General features: G+C 38.6%; 1 pseudogene; it reads left to right on the plus strand.

The window, feature by feature from the left end:
• LOC147003526 (sulfotransferase 2A1-like) overlaps positions 1 to 19,641 on the plus strand; it is a 62,053-nt pseudogene extending 42,412 nt beyond the window's left edge.
• Positions 19,642 to 21,628: the final 1,987 nt, after the last annotated feature.

The following is a 21,628-nucleotide window of genomic DNA, read 5'->3' on the forward strand; positions in this document are numbered from 1 at the left end:
ATTAGAATGCTTTCACTGTGCCCTCTAGTGAGTCTGGCTAAGGGTTTATCTATCTTGTTGATTTTCTCAAAGAACCAGCTCCTTGATTGGTTGATTCTTTGGATAGTTCTTGTTTCCACTTGGTTTATTTCGCCCCTGAGTTTGATTATTTCCTGCCGTCTACTCCTCTTGGGTGAATTTGCTTCCTTTGTTCTAGTGCTTTTAGGTGTGTTGTCAAGCTGCTAATGTGTGCTCTCTCTAGTTTATTTTTGGTGGCACTCAGAGCTATGAGTTTTCCTCTTAGAAATGCTTTCATTGTGTCCCATAAGTTTGGGTATGTTGTGGCTTCATTTTCATTGAACTCTAAAAAGTCCTTAATTTCTTTCTTTATTCCTTCCTTGACCAAGGTATCATTGAGAAGAGTGTTGTTCAGTTTCCACGTGACTGTTGGCTTTCTATTATGTATTTTGTTATTGAAGATCAGCCTTCGTCCATGGTGATCGGATAGGATGCATGGGACAATTTCAATATTTTTGTATCTGTTGAGGCCTGTTTTGTGACCAATTATGTGGTCAATTTTGCAGAAGGTACCATGAGGTGCTGAGAAGAAGGTATATCCTTTTGTTTTAGGATAGAATGTTCTGTAGATATCTGCCAGATCCAGTTGATTCATAACTTCTGTTAGTTTCACTGTGTCCCTGTTTAGTTTCTGTTTCCATGATCTGTCCATTGGTGAAAGTGGTGTGTTGAAGTCTCCCACTATTATTGTATGAGGTGCAATGTGTGCTTTTAGATTTACTAAAGTTTCTTTAATGAATGTGGCTGCCTTTGTATTTGGAGCATAGATATTCAGGATTGATAGTTCCTCTTGGAGGATTTTACCTTTGATGAGTATGAAGTGTCCCTCCCTGTCTTTTTTGATGACTTTGGGTTGGAAGTCAATCTTATCAGATATTAGAATGGCAACTCCAGCTTGCTTCTTCATACCATTTGCTTGGAAAATTGTTTTCCAGCCTTTCATTCTGAGGTAGTTTCTATCTTTTTCTCTGACATGATTTTCCTGTAAGCAGCAAAATGTTGGGTCTTGTTTGTGTAGCCAGTTTGTTAGTCTATGTCTTTTTATCGGGGAGTTGAGTCCTTTGATATTAAGAGATATTAAGGAAAAGTAATTGTTGTTTCCTGTTATTTTTGTTGTTAAAGTTGGCATTCTGTTCTTGTGGCTGTCTTCTTTTTGGTTTGTTGAGGGATTACCTTCTTGTTGTTTCTAGGGCGTGGTTCCTGTCCTTGTATTGGTTTTTTTCTGTTATTATCCTTTGAAGGTCTGGATTCCTGGAGAGATAATGTGTGAATTTGGTTTTGTCGTAGAATACTTTGGTTTCTCCATCTATGTTAATTGAGAGTTTGGCTGGTTATAGTAGCCTGGGCTGGAATTTGAATTCTTTTAGTGTCTGTATAACATCTGTCCAGGATCATCTGGCTTTCATAGTCTCTGGTGAAAAATCTGGTGTAATTCTGATAGGCTTGCCTTTATATGTTACTTGGCCTTTTTCTCTTACTGCTTTTAGTATTCTATCTTTATTTAGTGCGTTTGTTGTTCCTATTATTATGTGTCGAGAGGTATTTCTTTTCTGGTCCAGCATATTTGGAGTTCTGTAGGCTTCTTGTATGTTCATGGGCATCTCTTTCTTTAGATTTGGGAAGTTTTCTTCTATAATTTTGTTGAAGATATTTGCTGGTCCTTTCAGTTGAAAATCTTCATTCTAATCCACTCCTATTATCCGTAGGTTTGGTCTTTTCATTGTGTCCTGTATTTCCTGGATGTTTTGAGTTAGGATCTTTTTGCATTTTCCATTTTCCTTGATTGTTGTGCCGATGTTCTCTATGGAATCTTCTGCACCCGAGATTCTCTCTTCCATCTCTTGTATTCTGTTGCTGATGCTCGCATCTATGGTTCCAGATTTCTTTCCTAGGGTTTCTATCTCCAGTGTTGCCTCATTTTGGGTTTTCTTTATTGTGTCTTTTTACCTTTTTAGGTCTAGTATGGTTTTGTTCATTTCCATCATCTCTTTGGATGTGTTTTTCTGTTTTTCTTTAAGGACTTCTACCTATTTGATTGTGTTATCCTGCTTTTCTTTAAGGACTTGTAACTCTTTAGCAATGTTCTCCTGTAATTCTTTAAGTGAGTTATTAAAGTCCTTCTTGATGTCCTCTACTAGCATCATGAGATATGCTTTTAAATCCAGGTCTAGCTTTTCAGGTGTGTTGGGGTGCCCTGGACTGGGCGAAGTGGAAGTGCTGGGTTCTGATGATGGTGAGTGGTCTTGGTTTCTGTTAGTAAGATTCTTATGTTTACCTCTCGCCATCTGGTAATCTCTGGAGTTGTTATAGTTGTCCCTGTTTAGAGATTGTTCTTCTGGTGATTCTGATTACCGTCTAGCAGGAGACCTGGAAGACAGGCTCTCTCCTCTGAGTTTCAGTGGTTAGAGCACTCTCTGCTGACAACCTCTCCTCTTAAAGGGAAGGTGTACAGATATCTGGCGTTTGGACCTCCTCCTGGCCGAAGAAGAAGGCCCAAAACAGGACCTTTCCCAGATGCTGTGTTGCTTTGGCATGTCACAGAAGCTGTCAACTTCTGTGGTGCACACTCTCACCTGTGCAGACTAAGTTCCTAATTTCGGCGGAGTCCCAGATCCAAGATTGCGCTCCCTGCTCCTGAGGCAGTGGGCTCCCCATGCAGGGCAGACCACTGTCTTCCAGCTGGGAGGGTGCCGGGTGTCTGCGGCCCCAAAAGGGTGCTGCCTCAGCGGCTCTGTGGCTCCCGCCTGTCCCAGAAGATGTCTGCATCTGTGGTGCTCACTCTCACCTGTGCAGACTAAGTTCCTAAGTTCAGCAGAGTCCCGGAGCCAAGATGGCGCTCCCGTGCAGGGCGGACCACTGTCCTCTGGCTGGGAGGGTGCTGGATGTCTGCGGCCCCAAAAGGGTGCTGCCTCAGCGGCTCTGTGGCTCCTGCCTGCCCCAGAAGCTGTCTGCCTCTGTGATGCTCACTCTCACCTGTGCAGACTAAGTTCCTAAGTTCCGCTGAGTCCCGGAGCCAAGATGGCACTCCATGCAGGGCGGACCACTGTATCATTTGACTTCTTTTGTGGTTGGGTTACCTCACTCAGGATGATGCCCTCCAGGTCCATCCATTTGCCTAGGAATTTCATAAATTCATTCTTTTTAATCGCTGAGTAGTACTCCATTGTGTAAATGTACCACATTTTCTGTATCCATTCCTCTGTTGAGGGACATCTGGGTTCTTTCTAGCTTCTGACCATTATAAATAAGGCTGCTATGAACATAGTGGAGCATGTGTCCAAATTACTGGTTGGAACATCTTCTGGATATATGCCCAGGAGTGGTATTGAGGAATTCTCCAGTAGTACTATGTCCAATTTTCTGAGGTACCACTAGACTGATTTCCAGAGTGGTGTACAAGCTTGCAATCCCACCAATAATGGAGGAGTGTTCCTCTTTCTCCACATCCTCGCCAGCATCTGCTGTCACCTGAATTTTTAATCTTAGCCATTCTGACTGGTGTGAGGTGGAATCTCAGGGTTGTTTTGATTTGCATTTCTCTGATGATTAACGATGCTGAATATTTTTTGAGGTGCTTCTGAGCCACTTGGTATTCCTCAGGTGAGAATTCTTTGTTAAGCACTGCACCTCATTTTTAATGGGGTTATTTGATTTTTTTGAGTCCCCCTTTTTGAGTTCTTTTTATATATGTTGGATATTAGTCCCCTATCTGAATTAGTATAGGTAAAGATCCTTTCCCAATCTCTTGGTGGCCTTTTTGTCTTATTGACAGTGTCTTTTGCCTTACAGAATCTTTGCAATTTTATAAGGTCCCATTTGTTGATACGCCATCTTACAGCACAAGCCATTGCTGTTCTATTCAGGAATTTTTCCCCTGTGACCATGTCTTCAAGGCTTTTACCCACTTTCTCCTCTATAGGTTTCACTGTCTCTGGTTTTATGTGGAGTTCCTTGATCCACTTAGATTTGACCTTAGTACAAGAAGATAGGAATGGATCAATTCGCATTCTTCTACATGATAACAACCAGTAGTACTAGCACCATTTGTTGAAAATGCTGTCTTTTTTCCACTGGATGGTTTTAGCTCCCTTGTCAAAGTTCAAGTGACCATAGGAGTGTGGGTTCATATCTGGGTCTTCAATTATATTCCATTGGTCTACTTGTCTCTAGCTATACCAGTACCATGCAGTTTTTATCACAATTGCTCTGTAGTACAGCTTTAGGTCAGGCATGGTGATTCCAACAGAGGTTCTTTTATCCTTCAGAAGAGTTTTTGCTAACCTAGGATTTTTGTTATTCCGGATGAATTTGCACATTTCCCTTTCAAATTCGTTGAAGAACTGAGTTGAAATTTTGATGGGGATGGCATTGGATCTGTAGATTGCTTTTGGCAAGATAGCCATTTTTACTATATTGATCCTGCCAATCCATGAGCATGGGAGATCTTTCCATCTTCAGAGATCTTTAATTTCTTTCAAAAAGACTTGTAGTTTTTAATCATACAGATCTTTCACTTCCTTTGTTAGAGTCACACCAAGGTATTTTATAATATTTGTGACTATTGAGAATGGTGTTGTTTCCCTAATTTCTTTCTCAGCCTTTTTATCCTTGGTGTACAGAAAGACCATTGACTTGTTTGAGTTAATTTTATATCCAACGACTTTACTGAAGCTGTTTATCAGGTTTAGGATTTATCTGGTGGAATTTTTAGGGTCACTTATATATATTATCATATCATCTGCAAAAAGTGATATTTGGACTTCTTCCTTTCCAATTTGTATCCCCTTGATATCCTTTGGTTCTCGAATTGCTATGGCTAGGACTTCAAGTACTATGTTGAATAGGTAGGGAGAGAGTGGGCATCCTTTTCTAGTCCCTGATTTTCCTGGGATTGCTTCCAGTTTCTCACCATTTACTTTGATGTTGGCTACTGGTTTGCTGTAGATTGCTTTTATCATGTGTAGGTATGGGCCTTGAATTCCTGAACTTTCCAAGACTTTTATCATGAATGGGTGTTGGATTTTGTCAAATGATTTACCTGAATCTAAGGAGATGATCATGTGGTTTTTGTCTTTTGAGTTTGTTTATATACTGGATTACATTGATGGGTTTCCGTATATTAAACCATCCCTGCATCCCTGGAATGAAATCTACTTGGTCAGGATGGATGATTGTTTTGATGTGTTCTTGGCTTCAGTTATTGAGAACTTTATTGAGTATTTTGGCATCGATATTCATAAGGGAAATTGATCTGAACTTCTCTATTTTTGTTGGGTCTCTCTGTGGTTTAGGTATCATAGTAATTGTGGCTTCATAGAATGAATTGGGTAGAGTACCTTCTGCTTCTATTTTGTGGAATATTTTGTGAAGAACTGGAATTAGATCTTCTTTGAAGGTCTGATAGAACTCTGCAATAAACCCATCTGGTCCTGGGCTTTTGTTGGTTGGGAGATTATAAATGACAGCTTCTATTTCTTTAGGGGATATAGGAGCGTTTATATCATTAACTTGATCCTGATTTAACTTTGGTACCTGGTATCTGTCTAGAAATTTGTCCATTTCATCCAGGTTCTCCAGTTTTGTTGATTATAGCCTTTTATAGAAGGATCTGATGGTGTTCTGGATTTCTTCAGGATCTGTTGTTTTGTCTCCCTTTTCATTCCTGATTTTGTTAATTAGGAATCTGTCCCTGTGCCCTCTAGTGAGTGTGGCTAAGGGATTATCTATCTTGTTGATTTTCTCAAAAAAATCAGCTCCATGTTTGGTTGATTCTTTGAATAGTTGGTTTTGTTTCCACTTGGTTGATTTCCCCCCTGAGTTTGATTATTTCCTGCTGTCTACTCCTCTTGGGTAAATTTGCTTCCTTTTGTTCTAGAGCTTTTAGGTGTGTTGTCAAGCTGCTAGTGTTTGCTCTCTCTAGTTTCTTTTTGGAGGCACTCAGTGCTATGAATTTTCCTCTTAGAAATGCTTTCATTGTGTCCCATAAGTTTGGTTATGTTGTGGGTTTATTTTCATTAAACTCTAAAAAGTCTTTAATTTCTTTCTTTATTCCTTCCTTTACCAATGTATCATTGAGAAGAATGTTAATAAGTTTCCACGTGAATATTGCCTTTCTAAAATTTTTGTTGTTATTGAAGACCATCCTTAGTCAATGGTGATCTGATAAGATGCATGGGACAATTTCAATATTTTTGTATCTGTTGAGGCCTGTTTTGTTACCAATTATATGGTTTTTGGAGAAGGTATCATGAGGTGCTGAGAAGAAGGTATATCCTTTTGTTTTAGAATAAAATGTTCTGTAGATATCTGATAAATCCTTTTGTTTCATAATTTCTGTTAGTTTCACTGTGTCCCTGTTTAGTTTCTCTTTCCATGATCTGTCCATTGATGACAGTCGTGTGTTGAAGTATCCCAGTATTATTGTGCGAGGTCCAATGTATGGTTTGAGTTTTACTAAAGTCTCTTTAAGTAATATGGCTGCCCTTGAATTTGGAGCTAGATATTTAGAATTGAGAGATGTGAGGCCCTTTCTTAAGAAAAAACATAAAAAAACCTCAATATACTGAGTGACTGTGTAAGCACATACCTTGATCTCAGCACTATGGAGATAGAAACAGGAGGGTCTGAAGTTCAAGGTCATGATGTTCCAAAAAGCAGTTTAAATTTAACCTTGGTTTTATGAGAACCTCTCCTCCCTAAAAAGAATCCCCAGCCTTTGTCTTTCAGAGACCATAGATGAGCCACATTGCAAGCTCACTCAATATATAAATGTTAAGTGTGAGTCCTTCCTCCTTTTGTTCCATTTCTTTTATTGCCTAATTCCTTTCATGCTCTCTCATTTAATGATGCCCTTTTCACAACGCTTTTATCATCCCCATCCATAGATCCTATTTTTGAATCCTTTCTCTCAGTGTTCTCTGTTTATTGCCCTCATTTCAGTTTCTTCCTCTTTTAGGATACAAAGGGAACCATAAAGAAGATCTGTGACTTCCTAGGGAAAAAATTAGGGCCAGATAAGCTGGATCTCGTCCTCAAGTACAGCTCTTTCCAAGCCATGAAAGAAAACAGGATGTCTTGTTTACATCTCATTAAGGAAGATCTGGTTACTATTGGCTTGAAACTCATGAGAAAAGGTAAAGAGATTGTCTACCTTCAGAATATGTCAGAACATGTGAAGGGCTTGTTGTGCCAATGAAGCTCTAAGTAGTTGTTGAGAATGTACTGAAAGTCACTGCTTATCACTGATAGCTTCGCACAGACATGACAGGGAAGGTTTTTATGGAGAAGATGTGGGTTTAAGACATTCTGCAAAGTTGATTTATTCTGGGAAATAAACTTGAGATTGCAAATGGTCATGTCCAATAACTTCAATGAAAAAAAAATGGGAAAGTAGTCAGTGTTCTATGAGGCATTGTAAAGTTCCCTGTATCCTATTCCTCATCTCTAAAATATAATATAAAAAGTGTAATGCAGGAGACCAAGATATATCTAATATGATAACCATAGAACCACAAAAAATCACATTAACAGCTGGAAAAGATTTTGAACAGGTCAAGATTGCTGCCCAATGTAAGGCAAGATTATACTCCAATAGAATTTTAAAAAGTCTCTAGTGTTAAAATTTGATGTTATTTGCCATCCTATGTTTAGATTACTTTATGTTCATGAACCTTCTCTTCTTTGGAATTTACTGTCCTGGGAGGGGAATTTGTATCTTCGCTATTATGTGCCAACTGCTCTCTATTCTGTGAGCAGATTTTGTGTGTGTGGTTTCATTTGTGTACAGTTCTAGAGTGACTTTGCCAAAATGAATCAGACCTTGAGGCTCACCCAGACCTAATTAGATAATGATAGGTGAAGAGTAGAAGAAAGAAGGTGTCAGTCATCAGATATTTAGCAATGAATAAAACATGGGTATAAATTAATGAAGTAAAAAGCTATGAGTTTAATTTTCATTATCCATAATTAAAATGTTTCAGTCTTTACCTTCAATTGACTGATTTGGAGTGTGAGATTTGGAAACTAACAATATAAGGATATCAGAAGTTTTGGTAGAAAAAAGGAAATCAAAGTAGTTACCAGATTGTATTTAATCCAGTAGTCTTATTATCCAAATAATAGGAAATTGTGACTGAGATGTAAACATAAAGATATGTCAACACTAGCTAAAAGAAAATGGAAATCTATACACTAAAGATCAAGGCATGTAGAAGAATAAACTGTTCTTGCCAGCTGCCCTCAGACTCGTGCACTCCAGATTCTGTGGAGACATATTTCTCTGCACTAGAAATGAAAGTCTCACCTAAGCAAAGTGGTCTGTTCCTAGATTTCCTATAATGAATGAGAATTTAGCAGAGTTAACACAGTGTAAGAAAATAAAAGTCTGTTATTACATACCTAAAAGAATGAATTAGCTCTGTTATTAGCAAAAGAATAAGGAACCTGGCAAGCAAAATCATTAGCATAGACAAATCAGAGCAGATGGAATAGAATTTAAGACAAAATTCCATGAAGACAACTGTTGTTTCAGCTTTTCCAGGAAGATTCTTTTAGGATGAGACCACACTTGGATTTAATCTCTTCCAAATACAAATACTATTTGTCATGCAGCACAGATGATAGCAGGAATACTTATATAAATACATACACTAGTTATAATATAGTTCTACCAAAATACTTGATAAGACTTCATTAGTCTTTTGAAATTTAATTATCCTAGTGATTTTATGTAGCGTTTTTTTTTCATTTGAAGACAGCTTTTTTTGGGGGATTATTTTTCTTATACTAGTGTGACACCAATAGCCAGTAAGCCACCTAATTCTGGAAACCAGGTCACTGATGTGGAACACAAAATACATTACCCACTTGCTTCACTAATTCATTATAGAGAATGATGAAATGGATATGTCTGGAAATAACATTGAAAGGAAAATGTATATAAAGATAATATTTATCTTCTAAATTCCTCTATCAGATTGGTGCCATTTTTGAATCATCAAAATATGAGCAAATAAAAGAAAATGATATACAAAGTTCATTATTTACCATTAGATAACCTAATTCCCTAAATCATAAAGCATTAAACAGCTGTATTAAGTGTTAGACTTGCCTGAGCCAGGAGGAATTCACTAGATGTATTTTCCCATATCCTTTAATTGTTCTTATCTCAAGACACAAGAAATTATCTTTTATTGCCTCTGTAGAGCTACTTTGTAAGATTTATCCCAGAGACTCAATCATTCAAGTTATTGAGATGTATCTGGTTTTAAACTCCAAGTGATGATTTTCCACGTGCATTTGTAGTCATTGTAGTTCAATATTTAGACTCTGTAGGAAATGCACACTAGAGAGATATTCAGCCACTGTTTGGTTGACAAGACTTTGTAAAGGCAATGCCACAATAAAGACATGTATAGGAAATATATTCTGGCAAACCTCAAAATTCCCAGCCCTGATTACTTCACAGTACATGTTTAATGGACCTTCAGAAGGCATTATTCAGAGTCAAAAAGGGAAAATGACCCAAAGACAACGGAAGAAACCGGTCATCTTCAGGCCAAAAAGAAAATCATACAAAGATTTATACAATACTCTGATGTGAAATCTGCAGCCTTTAGAATTATGAGGAAGTTCTTTTTCAACAAGAGTTAAGCCAGGACAAGTCCCTTCCAGTAGGAGCCAGCACCAGGTCACCTTTGGCGCGGATTCCGCGGACACCCCCAAGGTCCCCTACAGGACTCTCCACCCGATCTTAAGACCACCAATGAGTGGAACACAACTTCTACTCCTATGCAATTGCTCAGAACCTGAGACAGCATTAGGGAAGTAGGAAAGCTGGCCTGACCAGGGTCACAAGTCCCTTCCAGTCAGCTCTAGCACTTGGTCACCAGGGCTCAGAGTCAGCGGACACCCCCAAGGTCCCTAGAGTACAGCTTCTGAGACAGACCCCATTTCAGGCTCCAGACATCTGGGAACCTCCACTGCCAGAGAAGAGATGTCCGCTCTGCCTGGGAGGGCTTTGCTGGAGCTCCTGGGGGATCCATCTTGGTTCCTGGATCCCTCTGAGACTAGTCTGTGCAGGTGAGTGTGGACTACAGAAGCTAACAGCTTCTGTGACAGGCAGAAGCAACACAGCTTCTGGGACAGGTCCTGTTTTGGGCCTTCATCTTCTGCCAGGAGGGAGTCCCAAACACCAGGTATCTGTGCACCTTCCCTGTAAGAGGAGAGCTTGCATGCAGAGAGTGCTCTGACCACTGAAACTCAGAGGAAAGAGCTAGTCTCCCAGGTCTGCTGATAGAGGCTAACAGAATCACGGGATGAACAAGCTCTAACCAGAGACAACTATAACAACTAATTCCAGAGATTGTCGGATGGTGAAAGGCAAATGTAAGAATCTTACTAACAGAAACCAAGACCAATCACCATCATCAGAATGTAGCACTCACTCCTCCCCCAGTCCTGGGCAGCCCAACACACCCGAAAAGCTAGACCCAGATTTAAAAGCATATCTCATGATGATGGTAGAGGACATCAAGAAGGACTTTAATAACTCACTTAAAGAAATGCTCGAGAATACTACAAAGAGTTATAAGTCCTTAAAGTAAAACAGGAAAACACATCCAAACAGGTGATGAAAATGAACAAAACAATACTAGACCTAAAAAGGGAAGTAGACACAATAAAGAAAACCCAAAGTGAGGCAATGCTGGAGTAGAAACCCTAGGAAAGAACTCTGGAACCATAGATGCAATCATCAGCAACAGAATAGAAGAGATAGAAGAGAGAATCTCAGGTGCAGAAGAATCCATAGAGAACATCTACACAACAATCAAAGTAAATGCAAAATGCAAAAAAATCCTAACTCAAAACATCCAGGAAATCCAGGACAAAATGAGAAGACCAAACCTACAGATAATAGGAATTGATAAGAATGAAGATTTTCAAATTAAAGGGCCAGCAAATGTCTTCAACAAAATTATAGAAGAAAACTTCCCAAACCTAAAGAATGACCTGCCCATGAACATACAAGAAGCCTACAGAACTCCAAATAGACTGGACCAGAAAAGAAATACCTCCCGACACATAATAATCAGAACAGCAAATGCACTAAATAAATATAGAATATTAAAAGCACTAAGGGAAAGGGGTCAAGTAACACATAAAGGCAGGCCTATCAGAAATACACCAGACTTTTCACCAGAGACTATGAAAGCCAGAAGATCCTGGACAGATGTTATATAGACACTAAGAGAACACAAATGCCAGCCCACGATACTGTACCCATCCAAACTTTCAATTACCATAGATGAAAAAACCAAAGTATTCTACGACAAAACCAAATTCACATATTATCTTTCCACAAATCCATCTCTTCAAAGGATAATAACAGAAAAAAAAAATACCAGGACAGAAACCACGCCCTAGAAAAAGCAAGAAAGTAATCCTTCAACAAACCTAAAAGAAGACAGCTACAAGAGCAGAATGCCATCTCTAACAACAAAAATTATAGGAAGCAACAATTACTTTTCCCTAATATCTCTTAATAGCATTGGACTCAATTCCCCAATAAAAAGACATAGACTAACAGACTAGGTACACAAACAGGACCCAACATTTTGCTGCTTACAGGAAACCCATCTCAGGGAAAAAGACAGACACTACCTCAGAATGAAAGGCTGGAAAACAATTTTGCAAGCAAATGGTCTGAAGAAAGAAGCTGGAGTAGCCATTCTAATATTGAATAAGATCAACTTCTGTAGCCTCCCCTCCCACAGCCTTAATGGTTCTACTGTTTACACCTGGATGGAGCTTCCTGCTCAACCATTTTGCCATGCTCACTGCTGGAACCTGCTGCTTTGCCGTTCAGAAGCCATCACGTGATCACCCTGCTACTAGACCCCAAGATTATTTGGCGGAAATTGGGCCCCTCCCCCTTCCTTTATAACTGAGTGCCAAAATAGTAAAAATTGAACCTTGAACGGAGACTTTTGTCTTAGTTCCTTCCTTATCTCGCAAACTTCCAACCCAAATTTATCCAAAAAGACAAGGAGGGTCACTTCATTCTCATCAAAGGTAAAATCCTCCAAGAGTATCTCTCAATTCTGAATATCTGTACTCCAAATGCAAAGGCAGCCACATTCATTAAAGAAACATTAATAAAACTCAAAGCACACATTGCACCTCAACAATAATAGAGGGATACTTCAACACACCACTTTCAACAATGGACAGATCATGGAAAGAGAAACTAAACAGGGACACAGTGAAAGTAACAGAAGTTATGAAACTAATGGATCTAACAGAAATCTACAGAATATTTTATCCTAAAACTAAAACTTCTCAGCACCTCATGGTACCTTCTCCAAAATTGACCATATTATTGGTCACAAAACAGGCCTCAAAAGATCAAAAAAATATTGAAATTGTCCCATGCATCCTATCAGATCACCATGGACGAAGGCTGATCTTCAATAACAATATAAATAATAGAAAGCCAACATTCACGTGGAAACTGAACAACACCCTTCTCAATGATACCTTGGTCAAGGAAGGAACAAAGAAAGAAATTAAAGACTTTTTAGAGTTTAAGGAAAATAAAGCCACAACACACCCAAACTTATGGGACACAATGAAAGCATTTCTAAGAGGAAAATTCATAGCACTGAGTGCCTCCAAAAAGAAACTAGAGAGAGCACACGGTAGCAGCTTGACAACACACCTAAAATCTCTAGAACAAAAGGAAGCAAATTCACCCAAGAGGAATAGACAGCAGGAAATAATCAAACTCAGGGGGAAAATCAACCAAGTGGAAACAAGAAGAACTATTCAAACAATCAACCAAACAAGGAGATATTTCTTTGAGAAAATCAACAAGATAGATAAACCCTTAGGCAGACTCACTAGAGGGCACAGGGACAGCATCCTCATTAATAAAATCAGAAATGAAAAGAGAGACAAAACAACATATCCTGAAGAAATCCAGAACATCATCAGATCCTTCTACAAAAGGCTATAATCAAGAAAACTTGAGAACCTGGATGAGATGGACAAATTTCTAGACAGATACCAGGTACCAAAGTTAAATCAGGTTCAGTCAAAACAGTCCTATATCCCCTAATGAAATAGAAGCAGTCATTTATAATCTCCCAACCAACAAAAGCATTGTACTTGAAGTCCTTGCCACAGCAATTTGACAATAAAAGGAGATCAAGGGAATATAAATTGGAAAGGAAGAAGTCAAAATATCACTTTTTGCAGATGATATGATAGTATATATAACTGACCCTAAAAATTCCACCAGATAACTACTAAATCTGATAAACAGCTTCTGGGAAGTAGCTGGATATAAAATTGACTCAAACAATTCAATGGTCTTTCTCTACACAAAGGATAAAAAGACTGAGAAATTAATTAGGGAAACAACACCATTCTCAATAGTCACAAATATTGTAAAATACCTTGCGTGACTCTAACTAAGGAAGTGAAAGATCTGTATGATAAGAATTTCAAGTCTCTGAAGAAAGAAATTAAAGAAGATCTCAGAAGATGGAAAAATCTCCCATGCTCATGAACTGGCAGGATCAATATAGTAAAAATAGCTATCTTTCCAAAAGCAATCTACAGATCCAATACCATCCCCATCAAACTTCCAAGTCAATTCTTCAACGAATTAGAAAGGGCAAAGTGAAAATTCATCTGGAAAAACAAAAAACCTAGGATAGCAAAAGCTCTTCTCAAGGATAAAAGAACCTCTGTTGGAATTACCATGCCTGACCTAAAGCTGTACTACAGAGCAATTGTGATAAAAACTGCATGGTAGTGGTATAATGACAGACAAGTAGACCAATGGAACAGAATTGAAGACCCAGATATGAACCCACACTACTATGGTCACTTGATCATTGACAAGGGAGCTAAAACCATCCAGTGGAAAAAAGACAGCATTTTCAACAAATGGTGCTGGTACGACTGGTGGTTATCACGTAGAAGAATATGAATTGATCCATTCCTATCTTCTTGTACTAAGGTCAAATCTAAGTGGATCAAGGAACTCCACATAAAACCAGAGACACTGAAACTTATAGAGGAGGAAGTGGGGAAAAGCCTCAAAGATATGGGCGTAGGGGAAAAATTCCTGAATATAATAGCAATGGCTTGTGCTTTAAGATTGAGAATCGACAAATGGGACCTCATAAAATTGCAAGGCTTCTGAAAGGCAAAAGACACTCTCAATAAGACAAAAAGGTTACCAACAGATTGGGAAAGGATTTTTACATATATATATATATATATATATATATATATATATATATATAATCCCATATATATAAAGAACTCAAGAAGGTGGACTCCAGACAATCAAATAACCCCATTAAATGGGGTGCAGTGCTAAAAAAGAATTCTCACCTAGGGAATACCGAATGGCTGAGAAGCACCTGAAAAAATGTTCAGTATCCTTAATTATCAGGGAAATTCAAATCAAAACAACCCTGAGATTCCACCTCACACCAGTCAAAATGGCTAAGATTAAAAATTCAGGTGACAGCAGATGCTGGCTAGGATGTGGACAAAGAGGAACACTCCTCCATTGTTGGTGGGATTGCAAGCTTGTACAACCACTCTGCAAATCAGTTTCGTGGTTCCTCAGAAATTTGGACATAGTACCATCAGAGGATCCAGCAATACCTCTCCTGGGCATATATCCAGAAGATTTTCTAACCGGTAAGAAGGACACATGCTCCACTGTTTATAGCAGCCTTATTTATAATAGCCAGAAGTTGGAAAGAACCCAGATGCCCCTCAACAGAGGAATGGATTCAGAAAATGTGGTACATTTACACAATGGAGTACTCCTCAGCTATTAAAAAGAATGAATTTATGAATTTCCTAGGCAAATGGATGGACCTGTGAAAGACTCTAAGACTCACAAAGGGAGACACTCACTCAAGCCTCGGGGCAGCCGCGCACCCAAGAAGACACTGAGACCGAACTTAAGATGTATAGAGAGTAAGATTTAATACAGCAACGACAAGAAAGCACATAAAAAGCACACATACCAGATATCTGGGGTCGAAACTCATGCAGCCAGCAAGGTGCAGAGGAGATTCGGCGACTAGCCCAAATTTTCACAGGCTTTTATAGGAAATAGCCAGGGGAAAAGTACAAGTTTTACGTCACCAAGGGGCTTTGCCAAGGGGCTTTATATAACCAAGGGGTCGTGTCCTATATTTTGGCAATGTACTCGATCTATTGGAACATTCTGGGGTAGTACCAGGAGGCCCCTATCTCAAAAATGTTCATGGAACAGTCCTCAGTTAGGAGGGGTAGGACTAGGTTTGTTCCAGAAGACCCCTTATCTAAAAAATGTTCCCGGAGCAGTTTCCAATTGGGAGGGGGTACCTTGGGGTAAAAAGTTCAGGTGTGTTCCGGGAACAATCTCCAGATGGGAGGGGTAAGAGGACCCTGAGCTGAAGAGTTCATGGAGAGTTCAGCTTTTCTTCTTTCACCTGGAGGGCATCATCCTGAGTGAGGTAACCCAATCACAAAAGAACTCACATGATATATACTCACTGATAAGTGGATATTAGCCCAGAAATTTAGAATACCCAAGATACAATATATAATTTCCAACCTCATGAAACTGAAGAAGAACGAAGACCAAAGTGTGGACACTGTGCCCCTTCTTACAATTGGGAACAAAACACCCATTGAAGGAGTTACAGAGACAAAGTTTTGGGCTGAAGCAAAAGGATGGACCATCTAGAGACTGCCATACCCAGGGATCCATCCCATAATCAGCCTCCAAACGCTGACACCATTGCATACCCTAGCAAGATTTTGCTGAAAGGACCCTGATATAGCTGTCTCTTGTGAAATTATGCTGGGGCCTAGCAAACACAGAAGTGGATACTCACAGTTAGCTATTGGATGGATCACAGGTCCCCCAATGGAGGAGCTAGAGAAATTACCCAAGGAGCTTAAAGGATCTGCAACCCTATAGGCAGAACAACAATATGAACTAATCAGTACCCCCCAGAGATCGTGGCTCTAGCTGCGTATGTATCAGAAGATGGTTTAGTCAGCCATCATTGGAAAGAGAGGCCCATTTATCTTGCAAGCTTTATATGCCTCAGTATAGGGAAATGCCAGGGCCAAGAATTTGGGTGGGTAGGGGAATGGCGTGGGAGGGTATGGGGGACTTTTGGGATAGCACTGGAACTGTAAATGAAGAAAATATCTAATTAAAAATAAATTAAAAAATAAAAATAGTTCACTTTAATTGAAGTTAAACTTTGCATCACCATGGGGCTACATAAAATATTTTTTAAAGGAAAATCAAACAATCCACAACTATAACATGAGCAACATAGTCTATTATACTGATTTCCCTCCCAACGTGCCAAATGCATTTGAAATTCACTTTTACGATATTGAAAGATACCAAGAGCTTTCTATCTTACAGGGCTCATCCATGTCACTCTCAATCTCTTCAAGGAACAAGAATCATCACAAGAGTGGGAAGATAAGAGATAGAAATCAGGGAGCACTCCAGCAAAATGATGTTTATCAGACTCGACAAGGGTGCTGTAGCCATGAACTATAGATGCAAGACATGAATAAGCCAACTAAATACCCAACTCGGATAGGGATGGGCCTTCTGAAGTCCCACCCCTATCTGAAAAGCTATTGGACACTGATGTCCTGGAAGTGGGGCAGACATCAGTTTGCTTCAGGGATGTGATCCCTAATAAGTTGCTCATGCTCCAGTGAACGCAACGGAACTATGTGCATACTATCAGCGTCAAGCAGACCCTTGGTGGCTTTTAAAAGAATACAGGAAATAGGGGAAAGTGATGTGGGGAAAATAAAAGTAACTAGAGGGGAGAGAGTGGGGGGGTGGATTTGATTAAATCAATTATACACGTGTATGGAATTTTCAAGCAATAAAATTAAAAATGATGAATACAAAATTTCCAAAGTTAAAAAAAAAAGAGTTAAGACACCACATGCTAGGGTTATCCTGCCATCTGACATACAAAAGATTGGAGAGATTTTTAGAAACAAGAATGAAAATAAAAGTGCATCAATAAGGTGCAAAGAATTTGCACACAGGTGAACTTACAACTCCATGTGTGTTCCTCCAAAGATGTGGTTTCTCAGATGGACTGATTTATTCCATTGGGAATCCATATTGAATTTGTTGAGATGCTTGTAGTCTAGCAACATCTGGTTTGGCTTATCAGGATTCAGGCATGCTGTCAACAACCATAAGAAAACATGTTCGAATAAAGAAAAGAAAGAACCTGAGAGCACAATGAATATTAATAGCTACCCATCTCATTAGATGACACTTTTATATTCATATAAATTATAGTATGTTATTTTAATATGCTGTATCAGGGATTTACATTTTTATGAATTCTTTATATTTTCTTTAATATAGCTCTCTGGGGAATTAAAATTAACTTATGTGATGATACAGAAAGAAAGTAATGTGATAAAGAAGAGAATGGCTTCTATTGTCATTGTTTTTGGATTCAAATACACATCTATCACTGTCATACTGGTAATATCTCAAAGACTAAATTTTCCTCATCAGCAAAATAGGAGCACTGCCTATACCATTCTCAGGTATTCACGAATTTATTTAAAAATCCCACACTGAGTATGTCCAATATGTCTGGCACTCTTTTTAAAATGAACCATTTAGTAATTTCAGAAACATTTTCTATTCAAATATATTAGATACATGTTCTGTGTGTATACTAAAAGCATAAATGCATAGTACACATTACAGTGTCACAGCTAGAAAATAGAGCAAGGATGGAGCCTGCTGTGTTGTAAATGGAGGAAAGATGGGAAGAGAAGGTTACAGTGTCATTAATAAGGAGACAAAGAGCAAGATGTAAATATAAGAAATATATTAGCCTTCTAGAGTGAAGGAAGATACAACACAGCGTGAGCGGTTGATTAATCTCTAAGACTCAAACTAAAGACATTCTGGAATGGAGTGGTGAAAAACATTATATGGTGAGAAAACACAGTGCTACACAGCAGGAGCTGAAATTATACAGATCTTCATGCATCACCAAACACCATGGATGAGTGAAACAAAGTCCTGCAATGCCCTCAGCTGGGAGGGTCTGTGTCTACTGTATCTGGTGAGAAAATCAAGACAGCTGAAAGGCTGCTCATAACTGTGTGTATCTGCAGCATTCGTGAACCCACACACACACAAGTAGAAACTACTTTAAGATATTGGTTAAAAGTTGCTTTTAAATTATTTACTTCTATAAGTAAATACTAAGATGTAGACAGAACGGTTGAACTCTGTTTGAATCATTGAGATGATAAACACTTCTGAGTAGGATAGCATGATAGGAACAAGTTTGATGGGAAGCAGGAATAATCTGAGTATATATAAAATGATCAAGCCAGTGTTGCTGCTGTTAGATTGTCTAGGATATAGGTTGGGAGAGGAAATGTAGGACATAATTTAGACAGAGGTAGAAGTTTGTATATATGATTTCAGGACTGAAGAAATTTTCTAGAGAAAATGGTAGTTTTATTTATTAATGCCAGGGACCAGGCTCAGTCAGCATCTCTCAATCCATGGGAATGAAGGTTTCAGCAGGTGGGCATGGAGTCTAAGAGAATTTACAGACAGACACAGACAGAAAAGAGTGTGCTGAATCTGAATGTATTGTCACTAATGGAACACCAGTCTTATATAATACAGAAAACAAAGGAGTAGGATGTCACAGCAGGCAAAGTACATTGAAGTATCTGACACAAAACAGAGAAATGACTTCAAAATACTTACAGGAACCAGGTAATATTTACAGTAAAGATAAAACAGCCCTGCCTAGAGTCAGCTAATGACAGGTAAGGATTTCATACCCTAGTCACAATTTGTGCTACTCCAGTGAGCCTTGTGAAATCTATCACCAGGGGGTTCTGCTCTAGCAGACCTTCTCATGAAAAATGCAATATCACAACCCTCCTATTTCCCAGACCTTGGTAAATGCTTGCATATGAGTGTAACTTGGATGTTCTTTTAAGTATCTGTAGGGAATTCATCACCTTGCTTCTAATATGCAGTGTAACCTGCTATACCTGGCTGTTATGAAGATTCTAAGTATACTTTGCTAAGCTAGCCCTGAGACTTCTAAATCTTTTCCAATAAAATACCATAAGAAAACTTGCAAGACCCTCCACAATATTGCAGAAACAAATCTGGGGCATTCTAGTTATGGGAATGCCAAGGTTCCAGGAGGTTCTTTCATTGAAACTGTGCCTCAGGATTGTTTACAGATTTCTAAACCTGTAATGTGAGTCACTACTGGAGTGAATGTAGCATAGTAACTGGGTGATCATTATCAAACAGAAGGTAAAAGCATATGATGGGAAGAGCTAGTGCAGTGTTACAACCATTATTATTCCACCTATGTGTCTCCTTCACATTTTATAGGCACAACTGGGGACTGGCAGAATCACTTCACAGTAGCCCAAGCTGAAGCCTTCGATACAGTTTTCCAGGAGAAAATGGCCGGATTCCCCCCAGGGATGTTCCCATGGGAATAAGTTTTCAAAACATTTTAATATTATATGAACACTGATGTTTATGTTCCTGTTATTTTATATCTTGATTACCTGGATATGGTCATAGAATAAATCCTGTTGTGGAATTGTGAGGGAGATTTTTTAAAAGCTTGTCTTACTAATACTAGTAGTAGCAACAGTAGTGGTGGTAGTGCTGGTGTGTATACCTTTCTGTTTGTAGTACCATCAAAGGCCAGAAGAGTGCCTTGGTTCCGAGGGACCTGCAGTTGCATGTAGCTGTAAACTTCCTTCTTTGGGTCCTAGGAACTCATCTCAGGTCCTCTACCTAAGCCATACAGTACTACTAATATTTCTCCATCTTTGAGAGTCATCTCTTCAGCCTAGAACCATGGAATCTTGAGTCATCATATATTTGTTACTATTATTATTGTCTTGTTGTGTATTATCAGTAAATTCCAATTCACTTTATAGAATTCCAGCTTTAAAACATTTTATTTTCATTTAAATAGGTCATTTATTTGTAGTTTTATTGAATGAGATTGGACATGAAAATTTTTCTAAGTGTGACACTATGGAAATTGCACAAGAATTACTCAGTATTTGTGCATTTATCATACTTTACATGAATACCAGCTTCTTTATTTGCAAGGAAATATATATATTCTTAATGTTTTCATTTGTTTATTTATTCTATTTACATCCTGCTTGCAGCCACCTCGCTACTCTCCTCCCAGCTGCACACTTACAACTTCCTCATTCTGTCCCCTCTCCTCAAAGGAAGGGGGTTCCCTTGCATTCACCCACTCAGGGACAAACCCACCCTGGTGCATCAAATCACATAGAACTAAGTACAACCTCTCCCACTGAGGCCAGAAAGGGTAGCCCAACTTGGGAAAGGGATACAAAAGGAGGAAACAGTGTCATAGTCAGAGAAAGCCCCTGGTTCAATTAGTCTTCATGAGACACACATGAAGACTAAGATGCATACTTGTTACATATGTACAGGCAGCCTAGATCCAATCAGTGCATACTCTTTTGTTGGTGGTTCAGTCTCTGGGAGCCCCCATAGACCCAGGTTAATTGGCTCTGCAGGTTTTCTTCTGATGATCTTGACTCTTCCAGCTCCTTCAATCTTACCCACAATTCTTTCATAAGACTCCCTGAGCTCTGTAGTAGAGGTTGAGAACACAGATGGTCATACATCCCAGAAGTTCTTTTTTTATTTTATTTTATTTTATTATTTTTTTTTTTTTTTGATTTTTCGAGACAGGGTTTCTCTGTATAGCTCTGGCTGTCCTGGAACTCCAGAAGTTCTTGTACAGGAGTTTTTAGGTTTCTTGTTTTGTTTTGTTTTGTTTTGTTTTGTTTTGTTTTGTTTTGTTTTGTTTTGTATTGTTTTTAACCACATAAAATGAAGAGTTATTCTTCCAAGGTGGGTAAAAAATTCTGTAGGAATTTTTATAGAAGTCTCACTGAATCTATAGATTGCTTTTGGTAAAATGGCCATTTTATCTATGTTAATCCTACTTGTATAGGAGCATGGAAGATGATGTCATCTTCTGATTTCTTCTTCAATTTCTTTTCAGACACTTGAAATTCTTGTTATACAAATCTTTCACTTGCTTGTTTAGAGTCACACCAATGTATTTTATATTATATGTTGCTATTCTGAAGGGTTTGTTTCCTAATTTTTCTTTCTTTCTTTCTTTGAAAATACCTAATAAAAAATAAATTTAAAAAAACAGAAAGTTCTGTTATAAGATGAGAAGACAATATATTCTTTCATGTTTGTGTAAAATATTCTGTACGTATCTGTTAGGTTCTTTTGAGTTCTTTTATTTTTTTTTTAGTTTTTAATATTTTTATTACATATTTTCCTCAATTACATTTCCAATGCTATCCCAAAAGTCCCCCATAGCGCCCCCCACTTCCCTACCCACACATTCCCATTCTTTTGGGCCTGGCATTCCCCTATATTAGAGCATATAAAGTTTGCAAGTCCAATGGG

The sequence above is a fragment of the Mus caroli genome, unplaced genomic scaffold (assembly GCF_978045245.1).
Source record: "Mus caroli unplaced genomic scaffold, Mus_caroli_1 scaffold_8, whole genome shotgun sequence".
Lineage (NCBI taxonomy): Eukaryota > Metazoa > Chordata > Mammalia > Rodentia > Muridae > Mus > Mus caroli.